This window comes from Strix uralensis, chromosome 4 (genome assembly GCF_047716275.1).
Source record: "Strix uralensis isolate ZFMK-TIS-50842 chromosome 4, bStrUra1, whole genome shotgun sequence".
Classification (NCBI taxonomy): Eukaryota; Metazoa; Chordata; class Aves; order Strigiformes; family Strigidae; genus Strix; species Strix uralensis.
The window spans coordinates 87,959,575-87,983,085 of NC_133975.1; positions in this window are offsets into that span (position 1 = coordinate 87,959,575).

Below are 23,511 nucleotides of genomic sequence, written 5' to 3' on the forward strand. Positions count from 1 at the left end.
TCCAGGACAACAGCAAATCTGGGGCTCTGTGCTTTCTTTCGTTCTGAACAAGTGTTACTGTTTTCTGCACAAAAGCGATTCTGCGAAGCAATGTGAACAGGCACAGAGAAGGTGCTAGCAGGGAATTCTCTGCCTGCCTTTCCCCAGTGCTCTGCAAGCTCTCCAGGACAACAGCAAATCTGGGGCTCTGTGCTTTCTTTCGTTCTGAACAAGTGTTACTGTTCTCTGCACAAAAGCGATTCTGCGAAGCAATTTGAATATGCACAGAGAAGGTGCTAGCAGGGAATTCTCTGCCTGCCTTTCCCCAGTGCTCTGCAAGCTCTCCAGGACAACATAAAATCTGGGGCTCTGTGCTTTCTTTCGTTCTGAACAAGTGTTAGTGTTTTCTGCACAAAAGCGATTCTGCGAAGCAATGGGAAGACTTCTGCTTCCCAGGCACAGAGAAGGTGCTAGCAGGGAATTCTCTGCCTGCCTTTCCCCAGGGCTCTGCAAGCTCTCCAGGACAACATAAAATCTGGGGCTCTGTGCTTTCTTTCGTTCTGAACAAGTGTTACTGTTTTCTGCACAAAAGCGATTCTGCGAAGCAATGTGAACACTTCTGCTTCCCAGGCACAGAGAAGGTGCTAGCAGGGAATTCTCTGCCTGCCTTTCCCCAGGGCTATGCAAGCTCTCCAGGACTACAGCAGATCTGGGGCTCTGTGCTTTCTTTCGTTCTGAACAAGTGTTACTGTTTTCTGCACAAAAGCGATTCTGCGAAGCAATGTGAACAGGCACAGAGAAGGTGCTAGCAGGGAATTCTCTGCCTGCCTTTCCCCAGTGCTCTGCAAGCTCTCCAGGACAACAGCAAATCTGGGGCTCTGTGCTTTCTTTCATTCTGAACAAGTGTTAGTGTTTTCTGCACAAAAGCGATTCTGCGAAGCAATGTGAACACTTCTGCTTCCCAGGCACAGAGAAGGTGCTAGCAGGGAATTCTCTGCCTGCCTTTCCCCAGTGCTCTGCAAGCTCTCCAGGACAACATAAAATCTGGGGCTCTGTGCTTTCTTTCGTTCTGAACAAGTGTTACGGTTTTCTGCACGAAAGCGTTTCTGCGAAGCAATGTGAACACTTCTGCTTCCCAGGCACAGAGAAGGTGCTAGCAGGGAATTCTCTGCCTGCCTTTCCCCAGTGCTCTGCAAGCTCTCCAGGACAACAGCAAATCTGGGGCTCTGTGCTTTCTTTCGTTCTGAACAAGTGTTACTGTTCTCTGCACAAAAGCGATTCTGCGAAGCAATTTGAATATGCACAGAGAAGGTGCTAGCAGGGAATTCTCTGCCTGCATTTCCCCAGTGCTCTGCAAGCTCTCCAGGACAACAGCAGATCTGGGGCTCTGTGCTTTCTTTCGTTCTGAACACGTGTTACTGTTTTCTGCACAAAATCGATTCTGCGAAGCAATGTGAACACTTCTGCTTCCCAGGCACAGAGAAGGTGCTAGCAGGGAATTCTCTGCCTGCCTTTCCCCAGGGCTCTGCAAGCTCTCCAGGACAACAGCAAATCTGGGGCTCTGTGCTTTCTTTCGTTCTGAACAAGTGTTAGTGTTTTCTGCACAAAAGCGATTCTGCGAAGCAATGTGAACACTTCTGCTTCCCAGGCACAGAGAAGGTGCTAGCAGGGAATTCTCTGCCTGCCTTTCCCCAGTGCTCTGCAAGCTCTCCAGGACAACAGCAAATCTGGGGCTCTGTGCTTTCTTTCGTTCTGAACAAGTGTTACTGTTCTCTGCACAAAAGCGATTCTGCGAAGCAATGTGAACAGGCACAGAGAAGGTGCTAGCAGGGAATTCTCTGCCTGCCTTTCCCCAGTGCTCTGCAAGCTCTCCAGGACAACATAAAATCTGGGGCTCTGTGCTTTCTTTCGTTCTGAACAAGTGTTACTGTTTTCTGCACAAAAGCGATTCTGCGAAGCAATGTGAACACTTCTGCTTCCCAGGCACAGAGAAGGTGCTAGCAGGGAATTCTCTGCCTGCCTTTCCCCAGTGCTCTGCAAGCTCTCCAGGACAACAGCAAATCTGGGGCTCTGTGCTTTCTTTCGTTCTGAACAAGTGTTACTGTTTTCTGCACAAAAGCGATTCTGCGAAGCAATGGGAAGACTTCTGCTTCCCAGGCACAGAGAAGGTGCTAGCAGGGAATTCTCTGCCTGCCTTTCCCCAGGGCTCTGCAAGCTCTCCAAGACAACAGCAAATCTGGGGCTCTGTGCTTTCTTTCGTTCTGAACAAGTGTTACTGTTTTCTGCACAAAAGCGATTCTGCGAAGCAATGTGAACACTTCTGCTTCCCAGGCACAGAGAAGGTGCTAGCAGGGAATTCTCTGCCTGCCTTTCCCCAGGGCTATGCAAGCTCTCCAGGACTACAGCAGATCTGGGGCTCTGTGCTTTCTTTCGTTCTGAACAAGTGTTACTGTTTTCTGCACAAAAGCGATTCTGCGAAGCAATGTGAACAGGCACAGAGAAGGTGCTAGCAGGGAATTCTCTGCCTGCCTTTCCCCAGGGCTCTGCAAGCTCTCCAGGACAACAGCAAATCTGGGGCTCTGTGCTTTCTTTCGTTCTGAACAAGTGTTACTGTTCTCTGCACAAAAGCGATTCTGCGAAGCAATGTGAACAGGCACAGAGAAGGTGCTAGCAGGGAATTCTCTGCCTGCCTTTCCCCAGTGCTCTGCAAGCTCTCCAGGACAACAGCAAATCTGGGGCTCTGTGCTTTCTTTCGTTCTGAACAAGTGTTACTGTTTTCTGCACAAAAGCGATTCTGCGAAGCAATGTGAACAGGCACAGAGAAGGTGCTAGCAGGGAATTCTCTGCCTGCCTTTCCCCAGTGCTCTGCAAGCTCTCCAGGACAACATAAAATCTGGGGCTCTGTGCTTTCTTTCGTTCTGAACAAGTGTTAGTGTTTTCTGCACAAAAGCGATTCTGCGAAGCAATGGGAAGACTTCTGCTTCCCAGGCACAGAGAAGGTGCTAGCAGGGAATTCTCTGCCTGCCTTTCCCCAGTGCTCTGCAAGCTCTCCAGGACAACAGCAAATCTGGGGCTCTGTGCTTTCTTTCGTTCTGAACAAGTGTTACTGTTTTCTGCACAAAAGCGATTCTGCGAAGCAATGTGAACACTTCTGCTTCCCAGGCACAGAGAAGGTGCTAGCAGGGAATTCTCTGCCTGCCTTTCCCCAGGGCTCTGCAAGCTCTCCAGGACAACAGCAAATCTGGGGCTCTGTGCTTTCTTTCGTTCTGAACAAGTGTTAGTGTTTTCTGCACAAAAGCGATTCTGCGAAGCAATGTGAACACTTCTGCTTCCCAGGCACAGAGAAGGTGCTAGCAGGGAATTCTCTGCCTGCCTTTCCCCAGTGCTCTGCAAGCTCTCCAGGACAACAGCAAATCTGGGGCTCTGTGCTTTCTTTCGTTCTGAACAAGTGTTACTGTTCTCTGCACAAAAGCGATTCTGCGAAGCAATGTGAACAGGCACAGAGAAGGTGCTAGCAGGGAATTCTCTGCCTGCCTTTCCCCAGTGCTCTGCAAGCTCTCCAGGACAACATAAAATCTGGGGCTCTGTGCTTTCTTTCGTTCTGAACAAGTGTTACTGTTTTCTGCACAAAAGCGATTCTGCGAAGCAATGTGAACACTTCTGCTTCCCAGGCACAGAGAAGGTGCTAGCAGGGAATTCTCTGCCTGCCTTTCCCCAGTGCTCTGCAAGCTCTCCAGGACAACATAAAATCTGGGGCTCTGTGCTTTCTTTCGTTCTGAACAAGTGTTACTGTTTTCTGCACAAAAGCGATTCTGCGAAGCAATGGGAAGACTTCTGCTTCCCAGGCACAGAGAAGGTGCTAGCAGGGAATTCTCTGCCTGCCTTTCCCCAGGGCTCTGCAAGCTCTCCAAGACAACAGCAAATCTGGGGCTCTGTGCTTTCTTTCGTTCTGAACAAGTGTTACTGTTTTCTGCACAAAAGCGATTCTGCGAAGCAATGTGAACACTTCTGCTTCCCAGGCACAGAGAAGGTGCTAGCAGGGAATTCTCTGCCTGCCTTTCCCCAGGGCTATGCAAGCTCTCCAGGACTACAGCAGATCTGGGGCTCTGTGCTTTCTTTCGTTCTGAACAAGTGTTACTGTTTTCTGCACAAAAGCGATTCTGCGAAGCAATGTGAACAGGCACAGAGAAGGTGCTAGCAGGGAATTCTCTGCCTGCCTTTCCCCAGGGCTCTGCAAGCTCTCCAGGACAACAGCAAATCTGGGGCTCTGTGCTTTCTTTCGTTCTGAACAAGTGTTACTGTTCTCTGCACAAAAGCGATTCTGCGAAGCAATGTGAACAGGCACAGAGAAGGTGCTAGCAGGGAATTCTCTGCCTGCCTTTCCCCAGTGCTCTGCAAGCTCTCCAGGACAACAGCAAATCTGGGGCTCTGTGCTTTCTTTCGTTCTGAACAAGTGTTACTGTTTTCTGCACAAAAGCGATTCTGCGAAGCAATGTGAACAGGCACAGAGAAGGTGCTAGCAGGGAATTCTCTGCCTGCCTTTCCCCAGTGCTCTGCAAGCTCTCCAGGACAACAGCAAATCTGGGGCTCTGTGCTTTCTTTCGTTCTGAACAAGTGTTACTGTTCTCTGCACAAAAGCGATTCTGCGAAGCAATTTGAATATGCACAGAGAAGGTGCTAGCAGGGAATTCTCTGCCTGCCTTTCCCCAGTGCTCTGCAAGCTCTCCAGGACAACATAAAATCTGGGGCTCTGTGCTTTCTTTCGTTCTGAACAAGTGTTACTGTTTTCTGCACAAAAGCGATTCTGCGAAGCAATGTGAACACTTCTGCTTCCCAGGCACAGAGAAGGTGCTAGCAGGGAATTCTCTGCCTGCCTTTCCCCAGTGCTCTGCAAGCTCTCCAGGACAACATAAAATCTGGGGCTCTGTGCTTTCTTTCGTTCTGAACAAGTGTTAGTGTTTTCTGCACAAAAGCGATTCTGCGAAGCAATGGGAAGACTTCTGCTTCCCAGGCACAGAGAAGGTGCTAGCAGGGAATTCTCTGCCTGCCTTTCCCCAGTGCTCTGCAAGCTCTCCAGGACAACAGCAAATCTGGGGCTCTGTGCTTTCTTTCGTTCTGAACAAGTGTTACTGTTTTCTGCACAAAAGCGATTCTGCGAAGCAATGTGAACACTTCTGCTTCCCAGGCACAGAGAAGGTGCTAGCAGGGAATTCTCTGCCTGCCTTTCCCCAGGGCTCTGCAAGCTCTCCAGGACAACAGCAAATCTGGGGCTCTGTGCTTTCTTTCGTTCTGAACAAGTGTTAGTGTTTTCTGCACAAAAGCGATTCTGCGAAGCAATGTGAACACTTCTGCTTCCCAGGCACAGAGAAGGTGCTAGCAGGGAATTCTCTGCCTGCCTTTCCCCAGTGCTCTGCAAGCTCTCCAGGACAACAGCAAATCTGGGGCTCTGTGCTTTCTTTCGTTCTGAACAAGTGTTACTGTTCTCTGCACAAAAGCGATTCTGCGAAGCAATGTGAACAGGCACAGAGAAGGTGCTAGCAGGGAATTCTCTGCCTGCCTTTCCCCAGTGCTCTGCAAGCTCTCCAGGACAACATAAAATCTGGGGCTCTGTGCTTTCTTTCGTTCTGAACAAGTGTTACTGTTTTCTGCACAAAAGCGATTCTGCGAAGCAATGTGAACACTTCTGCTTCCCAGGCACAGAGAAGGTGCTAGCAGGGAATTCTCTGCCTGCCTTTCCCCAGTGCTCTGCAAGCTCTCCAGGACAACATAAAATCTGGGGCTCTGTGCTTTCTTTCGTTCTGAACAAGTGTTACTGTTTTCTGCACAAAAGCGATTCTGCGAAGCAATGGGAAGACTTCTGCTTCCCAGGCACAGAGAAGGTGCTAGCAGGGAATTCTCTGCCTGCCTTTCCCCAGGGCTCTGCAAGCTCTCCAAGACAACAGCAAATCTGGGGCTCTGTGCTTTCTTTCGTTCTGAACAAGTGTTACTGTTTTCTGCACAAAAGCGATTCTGCGAAGCAATGTGAACACTTCTGCTTCCCAGGCACAGAGAAGGTGCTAGCAGGGAATTCTCTGCCTGCCTTTCCCCAGGGCTATGCAAGCTCTCCAGGACTACAGCAGATCTGGGGCTCTGTGCTTTCTTTCGTTCTGAACAAGTGTTACTGTTTTCTGCACAAAAGCGATTCTGCGAAGCAATGTGAACAGGCACAGAGAAGGTGCTAGCAGGGAATTCTCTGCCTGCCTTTCCCCAGGGCTCTGCAAGCTCTCCAGGACAACAGCAAATCTGGGGCTCTGTGCTTTCTTTCGTTCTGAACAAGTGTTACTGTTCTCTGCACAAAAGCGATTCTGCGAAGCAATGTGAACAGGCACAGAGAAGGTGCTAGCAGGGAATTCTCTGCCTGCCTTTCCCCAGTGCTCTGCAAGCTCTCCAGGACAACAGCAAATCTGGGGCTCTGTGCTTTCTTTCGTTCTGAACAAGTGTTACTGTTTTCTGCACAAAAGCGATTCTGCGAAGCAATGTGAACAGGCACAGAGAAGGTGCTAGCAGGGAATTCTCTGCCTGCCTTTCCCCAGTGCTCTGCAAGCTCTCCAGGACAACAGCAAATCTGGGGCTCTGTGCTTTCTTTCGTTCTGAACAAGTGTTACTGTTCTCTGCACAAAAGCGATTCTGCGAAGCAATTTGAATATGCACAGAGAAGGTGCTAGCAGGGAATTCTCTGCCTGCCTTTCCCCAGTGCTCTGCAAGCTCTCCAGGACAACATAAAATCTGGGGCTCTGTGCTTTCTTTCGTTCTGAACAAGTGTTACTGTTTTCTGCACAAAAGCGATTCTGCGAAGCAATGTGAACACTTCTGCTTCCCAGGCACAGAGAAGGTGCTAGCAGGGAATTCTCTGCCTGCCTTTCCCCAGTGCTCTGCAAGCTCTCCAGGACAACATAAAATCTGGGGCTCTGTGCTTTCTTTCGTTCTGAACAAGTGTTAGTGTTTTCTGCACAAAAGCGATTCTGCGAAGCAATGGGAAGACTTCTGCTTCCCAGGCACAGAGAAGGTGCTAGCAGGGAATTCTCTGCCTGCCTTTCCCCAGTGCTCTGCAAGCTCTCCAGGACAACAGCAAATCTGGGTCTCTGTGCTTTCTTTCGTTCTGAACAAGTGTTACTGTTTTCTGCACAAAAGCGATTCTGCGAAGCAATGTGAACACTTCTGCTTCCCAGGCACAGAGAAGGTGCTAGCAGGGAATTCTCTGCCTGCCTTTCCCCAGGGCTATGCAAGCTCTCCAGGACTACAGCAGATCTGGGGCTCTGTGCTTTCTTTCGTTCTGAACAAGTGTTACTGTTTTCTGCACAAAAGCGATTCTGCGAAGCAATGTGAACAGGCACAGAGAAGGTGCTAGCAGGGAATTCTCTGCCTGCCTTTCCCCAGTGCTCTGCAAGCTCTCCAGGACAACAGCAAATCTGGGGCTCTGTGCTTTCTTTCGTTCTGAACAAGTGTTACTGTTCTCTGCACAAAAGCGATTCTGCGAAGCAATGTGAACAGGCACAGAGAAGGTGCTAGCAGGGAATTCTCTGCCTGCCTTTCCCCAGTGCTCTGCAAGCTCTCCAGGACAACAGCAAATCTGGGGCTCTGTGCTTTCTTTCGTTCTGAACAAGTGTTACTGTTTTCTGCACAAAAGCGATTCTGCGAAGCAATGTGAACAGGCACAGAGAAGGTGCTAGCAGGGAATTCTCTGCCTGCCTTTCCCCAGTGCTCTGCAAGCTCTCCAGGACAACAGCAAATCTGGGGCTCTGTGCTTTCTTTCGTTCTGAACAAGTGTTACTGTTTTCTGCACAAAAGCGATTCTGCGAAGCAATGTGAACAGGCACAGAGAAGGTGCTAGCAGGGAATTCTCTGCCTGCCTTTCCCCAGTGCTCTGCAAGCTCTCCAGGACAACAGCAAATCTGGGGCTCTGTGCTTTCTTTCGTTCTGAACAAGTGTTACTGTTTTCTGCACAAAAGCGATTCTGCGAAGCAATGTGAACAGGCACAGAGAAGGTGCTAGCAGGGAATTCTCTGCCTGCCTTTCCCCAGTGCTCTGCAAGCTCTCCAGGACAACATAAAATCTGGGGCTCTGTGCTTTCTTTCGTTCTGAACAAGTGTTAGTGTTTTCTGCACAAAAGCGATTCTGCGAAGCAATGGGAAGACTTCTGCTTCCCAGGCACAGAGAAGGTGCTAGCAGGGAATTCTCTGCCTGCCTTTCCCCAGGGCTCTGCAAGCTCTCCAGGACAACATAAAATCTGGGGCTCTGTGCTTTCTTTCGTTCTGAACAAGTGTTACTGTTTTCTGCACAAAAGCGATTCTGCGAAGCAATGTGAACACTTCTGCTTCCCAGGCACAGAGAAGGTGCTAGCAGGGAATTCTCTGCCTGCCTTTCCCCAGGGCTATGCAAGCTCTCCAGGACTACAGCAGATCTGGGGCTCTGTGCTTTCTTTCGTTCTGAACAAGTGTTACTGTTTTCTGCACAAAAGCGATTCTGCGAAGCAATGTGAACAGGCACAGAGAAGGTGCTAGCAGGGAATTCTCTGCCTGCCTTTCCCCAGTGCTCTGCAAGCTCTCCAGGACAACAGCAAATCTGGGGCTCTGTGCTTTCTTTCATTCTGAACAAGTGTTAGTGTTTTCTGCACAAAAGCGATTCTGCGAAGCAATGTGAACACTTCTGCTTCCCAGGCACAGAGAAGGTGCTAGCAGGGAATTCTCTGCCTGCCTTTCCCCAGTGCTCTGCAAGCTCTCCAGGACAACATAAAATCTGGGGCTCTGTGCTTTCTTTCGTTCTGAACAAGTGTTACGGTTTTCTGCACGAAAGCGTTTCTGCGAAGCAATGTGAACACTTCTGCTTCCCAGGCACAGAGAAGGTGCTAGCAGGGAATTCTCTGCCTGCCTTTCCCCAGTGCTCTGCAAGCTCTCCAGGACAACAGCAAATCTGGGGCTCTGTGCTTTCTTTCGTTCTGAACAAGTGTTACTGTTCTCTGCACAAAAGCGATTCTGCGAAGCAATTTGAATATGCACAGAGAAGGTGCTAGCAGGGAATTCTCTGCCTGCATTTCCCCAGTGCTCTGCAAGCTCTCCAGGACAACAGCAGATCTGGGGCTCTGTGCTTTCTTTCGTTCTGAACACGTGTTACTGTTTTCTGCACAAAATCGATTCTGCGAAGCAATGTGAACACTTCTGCTTCCCAGGCACAGAGAAGGTGCTAGCAGGGAATTCTCTGCCTGCCTTTCCCCAGGGCTCTGCAAGCTCTCCAGGACAACAGCAAATCTGGGGCTCTGTGCTTTCTTTCGTTCTGAACAAGTGTTAGTGTTTTCTGCACAAAAGCGATTCTGCGAAGCAATGTGAACACTTCTGCTTCCCAGGCACAGAGAAGGTGCTAGCAGGGAATTCTCTGCCTGCCTTTCCCCAGTGCTCTGCAAGCTCTCCAGGACAACAGCAAATCTGGGGCTCTGTGCTTTCTTTCGTTCTGAACAAGTGTTACTGTTCTCTGCACAAAAGCGATTCTGCGAAGCAATGTGAACAGGCACAGAGAAGGTGCTAGCAGGGAATTCTCTGCCTGCCTTTCCCCAGTGCTCTGCAAGCTCTCCAGGACAACATAAAATCTGGGGCTCTGTGCTTTCTTTCGTTCTGAACAAGTGTTACTGTTTTCTGCACAAAAGCGATTCTGCGAAGCAATGTGAACACTTCTGCTTCCCAGGCACAGAGAAGGTGCTAGCAGGGAATTCTCTGCCTGCCTTTCCCCAGTGCTCTGCAAGCTCTCCAGGACAACAGCAAATCTGGGGCTCTGTGCTTTCTTTCGTTCTGAACAAGTGTTACTGTTTTCTGCACAAAAGCGATTCTGCGAAGCAATGGGAAGACTTCTGCTTCCCAGGCACAGAGAAGGTGCTAGCAGGGAATTCTCTGCCTGCCTTTCCCCAGGGCTCTGCAAGCTCTCCAAGACAACAGCAAATCTGGGGCTCTGTGCTTTCTTTCGTTCTGAACAAGTGTTACTGTTTTCTGCACAAAAGCGATTCTGCGAAGCAATGTGAACACTTCTGCTTCCCAGGCACAGAGAAGGTGCTAGCAGGGAATTCTCTGCCTGCCTTTCCCCAGGGCTATGCAAGCTCTCCAGGACTACAGCACATCTGGGGCTCTGTGCTTTCTTTCGTTCTGAACAAGTGTTACTGTTTTCTGCACAAAAGCGATTCTGCGAAGCAATGTGAACAGGCACAGAGAAGGTGCTAGCAGGGAATTCTCTGCCTGCCTTTCCCCAGGGCTCTGCAAGCTCTCCAGGACAACAGCAAATCTGGGGCTCTGTGCTTTCTTTCGTTCTGAACAAGTGTTACTGTTCTCTGCACAAAAGCGATTCTGCGAAGCAATGTGAACAGGCACAGAGAAGGTGCTAGCAGGGAATTCTCTGCCTGCCTTTCCCCAGTGCTCTGCAAGCTCTCCAGGACAACAGCAAATCTGGGGCTCTGTGCTTTCTTTCGTTCTGAACAAGTGTTACTGTTTTCTGCACAAAAGCGATTCTGCGAAGCAATGTGAACAGGCACAGAGAAGGTGCTAGCAGGGAATTCTCTGCCTGCCTTTCCCCAGTGCTCTGCAAGCTCTCCAGGACAACATAAAATCTGGGGCTCTGTGCTTTCTTTCGTTCTGAACAAGTGTTAGTGTTTTCTGCACAAAAGCGATTCTGCGAAGCAATGGGAAGACTTCTGCTTCCCAGGCACAGAGAAGGTGCTAGCAGGGAATTCTCTGCCTGCCTTTCCCCAGTGCTCTGCAAGCTCTCCAGGACAACAGCAAATCTGGGGCTCTGTGCTTTCTTTCGTTCTGAACAAGTGTTACTGTTTTCTGCACAAAAGCGATTCTGCGAAGCAATGTGAACACTTCTGCTTCCCAGGCACAGAGAAGGTGCTAGCAGGGAATTCTCTGCCTGCCTTTCCCCAGGGCTCTGCAAGCTCTCCAGGACAACAGCAAATCTGGGGCTCTGTGCTTTCTTTCGTTCTGAACAAGTGTTAGTGTTTTCTGCACAAAAGCGATTCTGCGAAGCAATGTGAACACTTCTGCTTCCCAGGCACAGAGAAGGTGCTAGCAGGGAATTCTCTGCCTGCCTTTCCCCAGTGCTCTGCAAGCTCTCCAGGACAACAGCAAATCTGGGGCTCTGTGCTTTCTTTCGTTCTGAACAAGTGTTACTGTTCTCTGCACAAAAGCGATTCTGCGAAGCAATGTGAACAGGCACAGAGAAGGTGCTAGCAGGGAATTCTCTGCCTGCCTTTCCCCAGTGCTCTGCAAGCTCTCCAGGACAACATAAAATCTGGGGCTCTGTGCTTTCTTTCGTTCTGAACAAGTGTTACTGTTTTCTGCACAAAAGCGATTCTGCGAAGCAATGTGAACACTTCTGCTTCCCAGGCACAGAGAAGGTGCTAGCAGGGAATTCTCTGCCTGCCTTTCCCCAGTGCTCTGCAAGCTCTCCAGGACAACAGCAAATCTGGGGCTCTGTGCTTTCTTTCGTTCTGAACAAGTGTTACTGTTTTCTGCACAAAAGCGATTCTGCGAAGCAATGGGAAGACTTCTGCTTCCCAGGCACAGAGAAGGTGCTAGCAGGGAATTCTCTGCCTGCCTTTCCCCAGGGCTCTGCAAGCTCTCCAGGACAACAGCAAATCTGGGGCTCTGTGCTTTCTTTCGTTCTGAACAAGTGTTACTGTTTTCTGCACAAAAGCGATTCTGCGAAGCAATGTGAACACTTCTGCTTCCCAGGCACAGAGAAGGTGCTAGCAGGGAATTCTCTGCCTGCCTTTCCCCAGGGCTATGCAAGCTCTCCAGGACTACAGCAGATCTGGGGCTCTGTGCTTTCTTTCGTTCTGAACAAGTGTTACTGTTTTCTGCACAAAAGCGATTCTGCGAAGCAATGTGAACAGGCACAGAGAAGGTGCTAGCAGGGAATTCTCTGCCTGCCTTTCCCCAGGGCTCTGCAAGCTCTCCAGGACAACAGCAAATCTGGGGCTCTGTGCTTTCTTTCGTTCTGAACAAGTGTTACTGTTCTCTGCACAAAAGCGATTCTGCGAAGCAATGTGAACAGGCACAGAGAAGGTGCTAGCAGGGAATTCTCTGCCTGCCTTTCCCCAGTGCTCTGCAAGCTCTCCAGGACAACAGCAAATCTGGGGCTCTGTGCTTTCTTTCGTTCTGAACAAGTGTTACTGTTTTCTGCACAAAAGCGATTCTGCGAAGCAATGTGAACAGGCACAGAGAAGGTGCTAGCAGGGAATTCTCTGCCTGCCTTTCCCCAGTGCTCTGCAAGCTCTCCAGGACAACATAAAATCTGGGGCTCTGTGCTTTCTTTCGTTCTGAACAAGTGTTAGTGTTTTCTGCACAAAAGCGATTCTGCGAAGCAATGGGAAGACTTCTGCTTCCCAGGCACAGAGAAGGTGCTAGCAGGGAATTCTCTGCCTGCCTTTCCCCAGTGCTCTGCAAGCTCTCCAGGACAACAGCAAATCTGGGGCTCTGTGCTTTCTTTCGTTCTGAACAAGTGTTACTGTTTTCTGCACAAAAGCGATTCTGCGAAGCAATGTGAACACTTCTGCTTCCCAGGCACAGAGAAGGTGCTAGCAGGGAATTCTCTGCCTGCCTTTCCCCAGGGCTATGCAAGCTCTCCAGGACTACAGCAGATCTGGGGCTCTGTGCTTTCTTTCGTTCTGAACAAGTGTTACTGTTTTCTGCACAAAAGCGATTCTGCGAAGCAATGTGAACAGGCACAGAGAAGGTGCTAGCAGGGAATTCTCTGCCTGCCTTTCCCCAGTGCTCTGCAAGCTCTCCAGGACAACAGCAAATCTGGGGCTCTGTGCTTTCTTTCGTTCTGAACAAGTGTTACTGTTCTCTGCACAAAAGCGATTCTGCGAAGCAATGTGAACAGGCACAGAGAAGGTGCTAGCAGGGAATTCTCTGCCTGCCTTTCCCCAGTGCTCTGCAAGCTCTCCAGGACAACAGCAAATCTGGGGCTCTGTGCTTTCTTTCGTTCTGAACAAGTGTTACTGTTTTCTGCACAAAAGCGATTCTGCGAAGCAATGTGAACAGGCACAGAGAAGGTGCTAGCAGGGAATTCTCTGCCTGCCTTTCCCCAGTGCTCTGCAAGCTCTCCAGGACAACAGCAAATCTGGGGCTCTGTGCTTTCTTTCGTTCTGAACAAGTGTTACTGTTTTCTGCACAAAAGCGATTCTGCGAAGCAATGTGAACAGGCACAGAGAAGGTGCTAGCAGGGAATTCTCTGCCTGCCTTTCCCCAGTGCTCTGCAAGCTCTCCAGGACAACAGCAAATCTGGGGCTCTGTGCTTTCTTTCGTTCTGAACAAGTGTTACTGTTCTCTGCACAAAAGCGATTCTGCGAAGCAATTTGAATATGCACAGAGAAGGTGCTAGCAGGGAATTCTCTGCCTGCCTTTCCCCAGTGCTCTGCAAGCTCTCCAGGACAACATAAAATCTGGGGCTCTGTGCTTTCTTTCGTTCTGAACAAGTGTTAGTGTTTTCTGCACAAAAGCGATTCTGCGAAGCAATGGGAAGACTTCTGCTTCCCAGGCACAGAGAAGGTGCTAGCAGGGAATTCTCTGCCTGCCTTTCCCCAGGGCTCTGCAAGCTCTCCAGGACAACATAAAATCTGGGGCTCTGTGCTTTCTTTCGTTCTGAACAAGTGTTACTGTTCTCTGCACAAAAGCGATTCTGCAAAGCAATGTGAACACTTCTGCTTCCCAGGCACAGAGAAGGTGCTAGCAGGGAATTCTCTGCCTGCCTTTCCCCAGGGCTATGCAAGCTCTCCAGGACTACAGCAGATCTGGGGCTCTGTGCTTTCTTTCGTTCTGAACAAGTGTTACTGTTCTCTGCACAAAAGCGATTCTGCGAAGCAATTTGAATATGCACAGAGAAGGTGCTAGCAGGGAATTCTCTGCCTGCCTTTCCCCAGGGCTCTGCAAGCTCTCCAGGACAACAGCAAATCTGGGGCTCTGTGCTTTCTTTCATTCTGAACAAGTGTTACTGTTTTCTGCACAAAAGCGATTCTGCGAAGCAATGTGAACACTTCTGCTTCCCAGGCACAGAGAAGGTGCTAGCAGGGAATTCTCTGCCTGCCTTTCCCCAGTGCTCTGCAAGCTCTCCAGGACAACAGCAAATCTGGGGCTCTGTGCTTTCTTTCGTTCTGAACAAGTGTTAGTGTTTTCTGCACAAAAGCGATTCTGCGAAGCAATGGGAAGACTTCTGCTTCCCAGGCACAGAGAAGGTGCTAGCAGGGAATTCTCTGCCTGCCTTTCCCCAGGGCTCTGCAAGCTCTCCAAGACAACAGCAAATCTGGGTCTCTGTGCTTTCTTTCGTTCTGAACAAGTGTTACTGTTTTCTGCACAAAAGCGATTCTGCGAAGCAATGTGAACACTTCTGCTTCCCAGGCACAGAGAAGGTGCTAGCAGGGAATTCTCTGCCTGCCTTTCCCCAGGGCTATGCAAGCTCTCCAGGACTACAGCAGATCTGGGGCTCTGTGCTTTCTTTCGTTCTGAACAAGTGTTACTGTTTTCTGCACAAAAGCGATTCTGCGAAGCAATGTGAACAGGCACAGAGAAGGTGCTAGCAGGGAATTCTCTGCCTGCCTTTCCCCAGTGCTCTGCAAGCTCTCCAGGACAACAGCAAATCTGGGGCTCTGTGCTTTCTTTCGTTCTGAACAAGTGTTACTGTTCTCTGCACAAAAGCGATTCTGCGAAGCAATGTGAACAGGCACAGAGAAGGTGCTAGCAGGGAATTCTCTGCCTGCCTTTCCCCAGTGCTCTTCAAGCTCTCCAGGACAACAGCAAATCTGGGGCTCTGTGCTTTCTTTCGTTCTGAACAAGTGTTACTGTTTTCTGCACAAAAGCGATTCTGCGAAGCAATGTGAACAGGCACAGAGAAGGTGCTAGCAGGGAATTCTCTGCCTGCCTTTCCCCAGTGCTCTGCAAGCTCTCCAGGACAACAGCAAATCTGGGGCTCTGTGCTTTCTTTCGTTCTGAACAAGTGTTACTGTTCTCTGCACAAAAGCGATTCTGCGAAGCAATTTGAATATGCACAGAGAAGGTGCTAGCAGGGAATTCTCTGCCTGCCTTTCCCCAGTGCTCTGCAAGCTCTCCAGGACAACATAAAATCTGGGGCTCTGTGCTTTCTTTCGTTCTGAACAAGTGTTACTGTTCTCTGCACAAAAGCGATTCTGCGAAGCAATGTGAACACTTCTGCTTCCCAGGCACAGAGAAGGTGCTAGCAGGGAATTCTCTGCCTGCCTTTCCCCAGTGCTCTGCAAGCTCTCCAGGACAACATAAAATCTGGGGCTCTGTGCTTTCTTTCGTTCTGAACAAGTGTTAGTGTTTTCTGCACAAAAGCGATTCTGCGAAGCAATGGGAAGACTTCTGCTTCCCAGGCACAGAGAAGGTGCTAGCAGGGAATTCTCTGCCTGCCTCTCCCCAGGGCTCTGCAAGCTCTCCAGGACAACATAAAATCTGGGGCTCTGTGCTTTCTTTCGTTCTGAACAAGTGTTACTGTTTTCTGCACAAAAGCGATTCTGCGAAGCAATGTGAACACTTCTGCTTCCCAGGCACAGAGAAGGTGCTAGCAGGGAATTCTCTGCCTGCCTTTCCCCAGGGCTATGCAAGCTCTCCAGGACTACAGCAGATCTGGGGCTCTGTGCTTTCTTTCGTTCTGAACAAGTGTTACTGTTTTCTGCACAAAAGCGATTCTGCGAAGCAATGTGAACAGGCACAGAGAAGGTGCTAGCAGGGAATTCTCTGCCTGCCTTTCCCCAGTGCTCTGCAAGCTCTCCAGGACAACATAAAATCTGGGGCTCTGTGCTTTCTTTCGTTCTGAACAAGTGTTAGTGTTTTCTGCACAAAAGCGATTCTGCGAAGCAATGGGAAGACTTCTGCTTCCCAGGTACAGAGAAGGTGCTAGCAGGGAATTCTCTGCCTGCCTTTCCCCAGTGCTCTGCAAGCTCTCCAGGACAACAGCAAATCTGGGGCTCTGTGCTTTCTTTCGTTCTGAACAAGTGTTACTGTTTTCTGCACAAAAGCGATTCTGCGAAGCAATGTGAACACTTCTGCTTCCCAGGCACAGAGAAGGTGCTAGCAGGGAATTCTCTGCCTGCCTTTCCCCAGGGCTCTGCAAGCTCTCCAGGACAACAGCAAATCTGGGGCTCTGTGCTTTCTTTCGTTCTGAACAAGTGTTAGTGTTTTCTGCACAAAAGCGATTCTGCGAAGCAATGTGAACACTTCTGCTTCCCAGGCACAGAGAAGGTGCTAGCAGGGAATTCTCTGCCTGCCTTTCCCCAGTGCTCTGCAAGCTCTCCAGGACAACAGCAAATCTGGGGCTCTGTGCTTTCTTTCGTTCTGAACAAGTGTTACTGTTTTCTGCACAAAAGCGATTCTGCGAAGCAATGTGAACAGGCACAGAGAAGGTGCTAGCAGGGAATTCTCTGCCTGCCTTTCCCCAGTGCTCTGCAAGCTCTCCAGGACAACATAAAATCTGGGGCTCTGTGCTTTCTTTCGTTCTGAACAAGTGTTACTGTTTTCTGCACAAAAGCGATTCTGCGAAGCAATGTGAACACTTCTGCTTCCCAGGCACAGAGAAGGTGCTAGCAGGGAATTCTCTGCCTGCCTTTCCCCAGTGCTCTTCAAGCTCTCCAGGACAACAGCAAATCTGGGGCTCTGTGCTTTCTTTCGTTCTGAACAAGTGTTACTGTTTTCTGCACAAAAGCGATTCTGCGAAGCAATGGGAAGACTTCTGCTTCCCAGGCACAGAGAAGGTGCTAGCAGGGAATTCTCTGCCTGCCTTTCCCCAGGGCTCTGCAAGCTCTCCAAGACAACAGCAAATCTGGGGCTCTGTGCTTTCTTTCGTTCTGAACAAGTGTTACTGTTTTCTGCACAAAAGCGATTCTGCGAAGCAATGTGAACACTTCTGCTTCCCAGGCACAGAGAAGGTGCTAGCAGGGAATTCTCTGCCTGCCTTTCCCCAGGGCTATGCAAGCTCTCCAGGACTACAGCAGATCTGGGGCTCTGTGCTTTCTTTCGTTCTGAACAAGTGTTACTGTTTTCTGCACAAAAGCGATTCTGCGAAGCAATGTGAACAGGCACAGAGAAGGTGCTAGCAGGGAATTCTCTGCCTGCCTTTCCCCAGGGCTCTGCAAGCTCTCCAGGACAACAGCAAATCTGGGGCTCTGTGCTTTCTTTCGTTCTGAACAAGTGTTAGTGTTTTCTGCACAAAAGCGATTCTGCGAAGCAATGGGAAGACTTCTGCTTCCCAGGCACAGAGAAGGTGCTAGCAGGGAATTCTCTGCCTGCCTTTCCCCAGGGCTCTGCAAGCTCTCCAAGACAACAGCAAATCTGGGTCTCTGTGCTTTCTTTCGTTCTGAACAAGTGTTACTGTTTTCTGCACAAAAGCGATTCTGCGAAGCAATGTGAACACTTCTGCTTCCCAGGCACAGAGAAGGTGCTAGCAGGGAATTCTCTGCCTGCCTTTCCCCAGGGCTATGCAAGCTCTCCAGGACTACAGCAGATCTGGGGCTCTGTGCTTTCTTTCGTTCTGAACAAGTGTTACTGTTTTCTGCACAAAAGCGATTCTGCGAAGCAATGTGAACAGGCACAGAGAAGGTGCTAGCAGGGAATTCTCTGCCTGCCTTTCCCCAGTGCTCTGCAAGCTCTCCAGGACAACAGCAAATCTGGGGCTCTGTGCTTTCTTTCGTTCTGAACAAGTGTTACTGTTCTCTGCACAAAAGCGATTCTGCGAAGCAATGTGAACAGGCACAGAGAAGGTGCTAGCAGGGAATTCTCTGCCTGCCTTTCCCCAGTGCTCTTCAAGCTCTCCAGGACAACAGCAAATCTGGGGCTCTGTGCTTTCTTTCGTTCTGAACAAGTGTTACTGTTTTCTGCACAAAAGCGATTCTGCGAAGCAATGTGAACAGGCACAGAGAAGGTGCTAGCAGGGAATTCTCTGCCTGCCTTTCCCCAGTGCTCTGCAAGCTCTCCAGGACAACAGCAAATCTGGGGCTCTGTGCTTTCTTTCGTTCTGAACAAGTGTTACTGTTCTCTGCACAAAAGCGATTCTGCGAAGCAATTTGAATATGCACAGAGAAGGTGCTAGCAGGGAATTCTCTGCCTGCCTTTCCCCAGTGCTCTGCAAGCTCTCCAGGACAACATAAAATCTGGGGCTCTGTGCTTTCTTTCGTTCTGAACAAGTGTTACTGTTCTCTGCACAAAAGCGATTCTGCGAAGCAATGTGAACACTTCTGCTTCCCAGGCACAGAGAAGGTGCTAGCAGGGAATTCTCTGCCTGCCTTTCCCCAGTGCTCTGCAAGCTCTCCAGGACAACATAAAATCTGGGGCTCTGTGCTTTCTTTCGTTCTGAACAAGTGTTAGTGTTTTCTGCACAAAAGCGATTCTGCGAAGCAATGGGAAGACTTCTGCTTCCCAGGCACAGAGAAGGTGCTAGCAGGGAATTCTCTGCCTGCCTTTCCCCAGGGCTCTGCAAGCTCTCCAGGACAACATAAAATCTGGGGCTCTGTGCTTTCTTTCGTTCTGAACAAGTGTTACTGTTTTCTGCACAAAAGCGATTCTGCGAAGCAATGTGAACACTTCTGCTTCCCAGGCACAGAGAAGGTGCTAGCAGGGAATTCTCTGCCTGCCTTTCCCCAGGGCTATGCAAGCTCTCCAGGACTACAGCAGATCTGGGGCTCTGTGCTTTCTTTCGTTCTGAACAAGTGTTACTGTTTTCTGCACAAAAGCGATTCTGCGAAGCAATGTGAACAGGCACAGAGAAGGTGCTAGCAGGGAATTCTCTGCCTGCCTTTCCCCAGTGCTCTGCAAGCTCTCCAGGACAACATAAAATCTGGGGCTCTGTGCTTTCTTTCGTTCTGAACAAGTGTTAGTGTTTTCTGCACAAAAGCGATTCTGCGAAGCAATGGGAAGACTTCTGCTTCCCAGGCACAGAGAAGGTGCTAGCAGGGAATTCTCTGCCTGCCTTTCCCCAGTGCTCTGCAAGCTCTCCAGGACAACAGCAAATCTGGGGCTCTGTGCTTTCTTTCGTTCTGAACAAGTGTTACTGTTTTCTGCACAAAAGCGATTCTGCGAAGCAATGTGAACACTTCTGCTTCCCAGGCACAGAGAAGGTGCTAGCAGGGAATTCTCTGCCTGCCTTTCCCCAGGGCTCTGCAAGCTCTCCAGGACAACAGCAAATCTGGGGCTCTGTGCTTTCTTTCGTTCTGAACAAGTGTTAGTGTTTTCTGCACAAAAGCGATTCTGCGAAGCAATGTGAACACTTCTGCTTCCCAGGCACAGAGAAGGTGCTAGCAGGGAATTCTCTGCCTGCCTTTCCCCAGTGCTCTGCAAGCTCTCCAGGACAACAGCAAATCTGGGGCTCTGTGCTTTCTTTCGTTCTGAACAAGTGTTACTGTTTTCTGCACAAAAGCGATTCTGCGAAGCAATGTGAACAGGCACAGAGAAGGTGCTAGCAGGGAATTCTCTGCCTGCCTTTCCCCAGTGCTCTGCAAGCTCTCCAGGACAACATAAAATCTGGGGCTCTGTGCTTTCTTTCGTTCTGAACAAGTGTTACTGTTTTCTGCACAAAAGCGATTCTGCGAAGCAATGTGAACACTTCTGCTTCCCAGGCACAGAGAAGGTGCTAGCAGGGAATTCTCTGCCTGCCTTTCCCCAGTGCTCTGCAAGCTCTCCAGGACAACAGCAAATCTGGGGCTCTGTGCTTTCTTTCGTTCTGAACAAGTGTTACTGTTTTCTGCACAAAAGCGATTCTGCGAAGCAATGGGAAGACTTCTGCTTCCCAGGCACAGAGAAGGTGCTAGCAGGGAATTCTCTGCCTGCCTTTCCCCAGGGCTCTGCAAGCTCTCCAAGACAACAGCAAATCTGGGGCTCTGTGCTTTCTTTCGTTCTGAACAAGTGTTACTGTTTTCTGCACAAAAGCGATTCTGCGAAGCAATGTGAACACTTCTGCTTCCCAGGCACAGAGAAGGTGCTAGCAGGGAATTCTCTGCCTGCCTTTCCCCAGGGCTATGCAAGCTCTCCAGGACTACAGCAGATCTGGGGCTCTGTGCTTTCTTTCGTTCTGAACAAGTGTTACTGTTTTCTGCACAAAAGCGATTCTGCGAAGCAATGTGAACAGGCACAGAGAAGGTGCTAGCAGGGAATTCTCTGCCTGCCTTTCCCCAGGGCTCTGCAAGCTCTCCAGGACAACAGCAAATCTGGGGCTCTGTGCTTTCTTTCGTTCTGAACAAGTGTTACTGTTCTCTGCACAAAAGCGATTCTGCGAAGCAATGTGAACAGGCACAGAGAAGGTGCTAGCAGGGAATTCTCTGCCTGCCTTTCCCCAGTGCTCTGCAAGCTCTCCAGGACAACAGCAAATCTGGGGCTCTGTGCTTTCTTTCGTTCTGAACAAGTGTTACTGTTTTCTGCACAAAAGCGATTCTGCGAAGCAATGTGAACAGGCACAGAGAAGGTGCTAGCAGGGAATTCTCTGCCTGCCTTTCCCCAGTGCTCTGCAAGCTCTCCAGGACAACATAAAATCTGGGGCTCTGTGCTTTCTTTCGTTCTGAACAAGTGTTAGTGTTTTCTGCACAAAAGCGATTCTGCGAAGCAATGGGAAGACTTCTGCTTCCCAGGCACAGAGAAGGTGCTAGCAGGGAATTCTCTGCCTGCCTTTCCCCAGTGCTCTGCAAGCTCTCCAGGACAACAGCAAATCTGGGGCTCTGTGCTTTCTTTCGTTCTGAACAAGTGTTACTGTTTTCTGCACAAAAGCGATTCTGCGAAGCAATGTGAACACTTCTGCTTCCCAGGCACAGAGAAGGTGCTAGCAGGGAATTCTCTGCCTGCCTTTCCCCAGGGCTATGCAAGCTCTCCAGGACTACAGCAGATCTGGGGCTCTGTGCTTTCTTTCGTTCTGAACAAGTGTTACTGTTTTCTGCACAAAAGCGATTCTGCGAAGCAATGTGAACAGGCACAGAGAAGGTGCTAGCAGGGAATTCTCTGCCTGCCTTTCCCCAGTGCTCTGCAAGCTCTCCAGGACAACAGCAAATCTGGGGCTCTGTGCTTTCTTTCGTTCTGAACAAGTGTTACTGTTCTCTGCACAAAAGCGATTCTGCGAAGCAATGTGAACAGGCACAGAGAAGGTGCTAGCAGGGAATTCTCTGCCTGCCTTTCCCCAGTGCTCTGCAAGCTCTCCAGGACAACAGCAAATCTGGGGCTCTGTGCTTTCTTTCGTTCTGAACAAGTGTTACTGTTTTCTGCACAAAAGCGATTCTGCGAAGCAATGTGAACAGGCACAGAGAAGGTGCTAGCAGGGAATTCTCTGCCTGCCTTTCCCCAGTGCTCTGCAAGCTCTCCAGGACAACAGCAAATCTGGGGCTCTGTGCTTTCTTTCGTTCTGAACAAGTGTTACTGTTTTCTGCACAAAAGCGATTCTGCGAAGCAATGTGAACAGGCACAGAGAAGGTGCTAGCAGGGAATTCTCTGCCTGCCTTTCCCCAGTGCTCTGCAAGCTCTCCAGGACAACAGCAAATCTGGGGCTCTGTGCTTTCTTTCGTTCTGAACAAGTGTTACTGTTCTCTGCACAAAAGCGATTCTGCGAAGCAATTTGAATATGCACAGAGAAGGTGCTAGCAGGGAATTCTCTGCCTGCCTTTCCCCAGTGCTCTGCAAGCTCTCCAGGACAACATAAAATCTGGGGCTCTGTGCTTTCTTTCGTTCTGAACAAGTGTTAGTGTTTTCTGCACAAAAGCGATTCTGCGAAGCAATGGGAAGACTTCTGCTTCCCAGGCACAGAGAAGGTGCTAGCAGGGAATTCTCTGCCTGCCTTTCCCCAGTGCTCTGCAAGCTCTCCAGGACAACATAAAATCTGGGGCTCTGTGCTTTCTTTCGTTCTGAACAAGTGTTAGTGTTTTCTGCACAAAAGCGATTCTGCAAAGCAATGTGAACACTTCTGCTTCCCAGGCACAGAGAAGGTGCTAGCAGGGAATTCTCTGCCTGCCTTTCCCCAGGGCTATGCAAGCTCTCCAGGACTACAGCAGATCTGGGGCTCTGTGCTTTCTTTCGTTCTGAACAAGTGTTACTGTTCTCTGCACAAAAGCGATTCTGCGAAGCAATTTGAATATGCACAGAGAAGGTGCTAGCAGGGAATTCTCTGCCTGCCTTTCCCCAGGGCTCTGCAAGCTCTCCAGGACAACAGCAAATCTGGGGCTCTGTGCTTTCTTTCATTCTGAACAAGTGTTACTGTTTTCTGCACAAAAGCGATTCTGCGAAGCAATGTGAACACTTCTGCTTCCCAGGCACAGAGAAGGTGCTAGCAGGGAATTCTCTGCCTGCCTTTCCCCAGTGCTCTGCAAGCTCTCCAGGACAACAGCAAATCTGGGGCTCTGTGCTTTCTTTCGTTCTGAACAAGTGTTACGGTTTTCTGCACGAAAGCGTTTCTGCGAAGCAATGTGAACACTTCTGCTTCCCAGGCACAGAGAAGGTGCTAGCAGGGAATTCTCTGCCTGCCTTTCCCCAGTGCTCTGCAAGCTCTCCAGAACAACAGCAAATCTGGGGCTCTGTGCTTTCTTTCGTTCTGAACAAGTGTTACTGTTCTCTGCACAAAAGCGATTCTGCGAAGCAATTTGAATATGCACAGAGAAGGTGCTAGCAGGGAATTCTCTGCCTGCCTTTCCCCAGTGCTCTGCAAGCTCTCCAGGACAACAGCAGATCTGGGGCTCTGTGCTTTCTTTCGTTCTGAACACGTGTTACTGTTTTCTGCACAAAAGCGATTCTGCGAAGCAATGTGAACACTTCTGCTTCCCAGGCACAGAGAAGGTGCTAGCAGGGAATTCTCTGCCTGCCTTTCCCCAGGGCTCTGCAAGCTCTCCAGGACAACAGCAAATCTGGGGCTCTGTGCTTTCTTTCGTTCTGAACAAGTGTTAGTGTTTTCTGCACAAAAGCGATTCTGCGAAGCAATGTGAACACTTCTGCTTCCCAGGCACAGAGAAGGTGCTAGCAGGGAATTCTCTGCCTGCCTTTCCCCAGTGCTCTGCAAGCTCTCCAGGACAACAGCAAATCTGGGGCTCTGTGCTTTCTTTCGTTCTGAACAAGTGTTACTGTTCTCTGCACAAAAGCGATTCTGCGAAGCAATGTGAACAGGCACAGAGAAGGTGCTAGCAGGGAATTCTCTGCCTGCCTTTCCCCAGTGCTCTGCAAGCTCTCCAGGACAACAGCAAATCTGGGGCTCTGTGCTTTCTTTCGTTCTGAACAAGTGTTACTGTTCTCTGCACAAAAGCGATTCTGCGAAGCAATTTGAATATGCACAGAGAAGGTGCTAGCAGGGAATTCTCTGCCTGCCTTTCCCCAGGGCTCTGCAAGCTCTCCAGGACAACAGCAAATCTGGGGCTCTGTGCTTTCTTTCATTCTGAACAAGTGTTACTGTTTTCTGCACAAAAGCGATTCTGCGAAGCAATGTGAACACTTCTGCTTCCCAGGCACAGAGAAGGTGCTAGCAGGGAATTCTCTGCCTGCCTTTCCC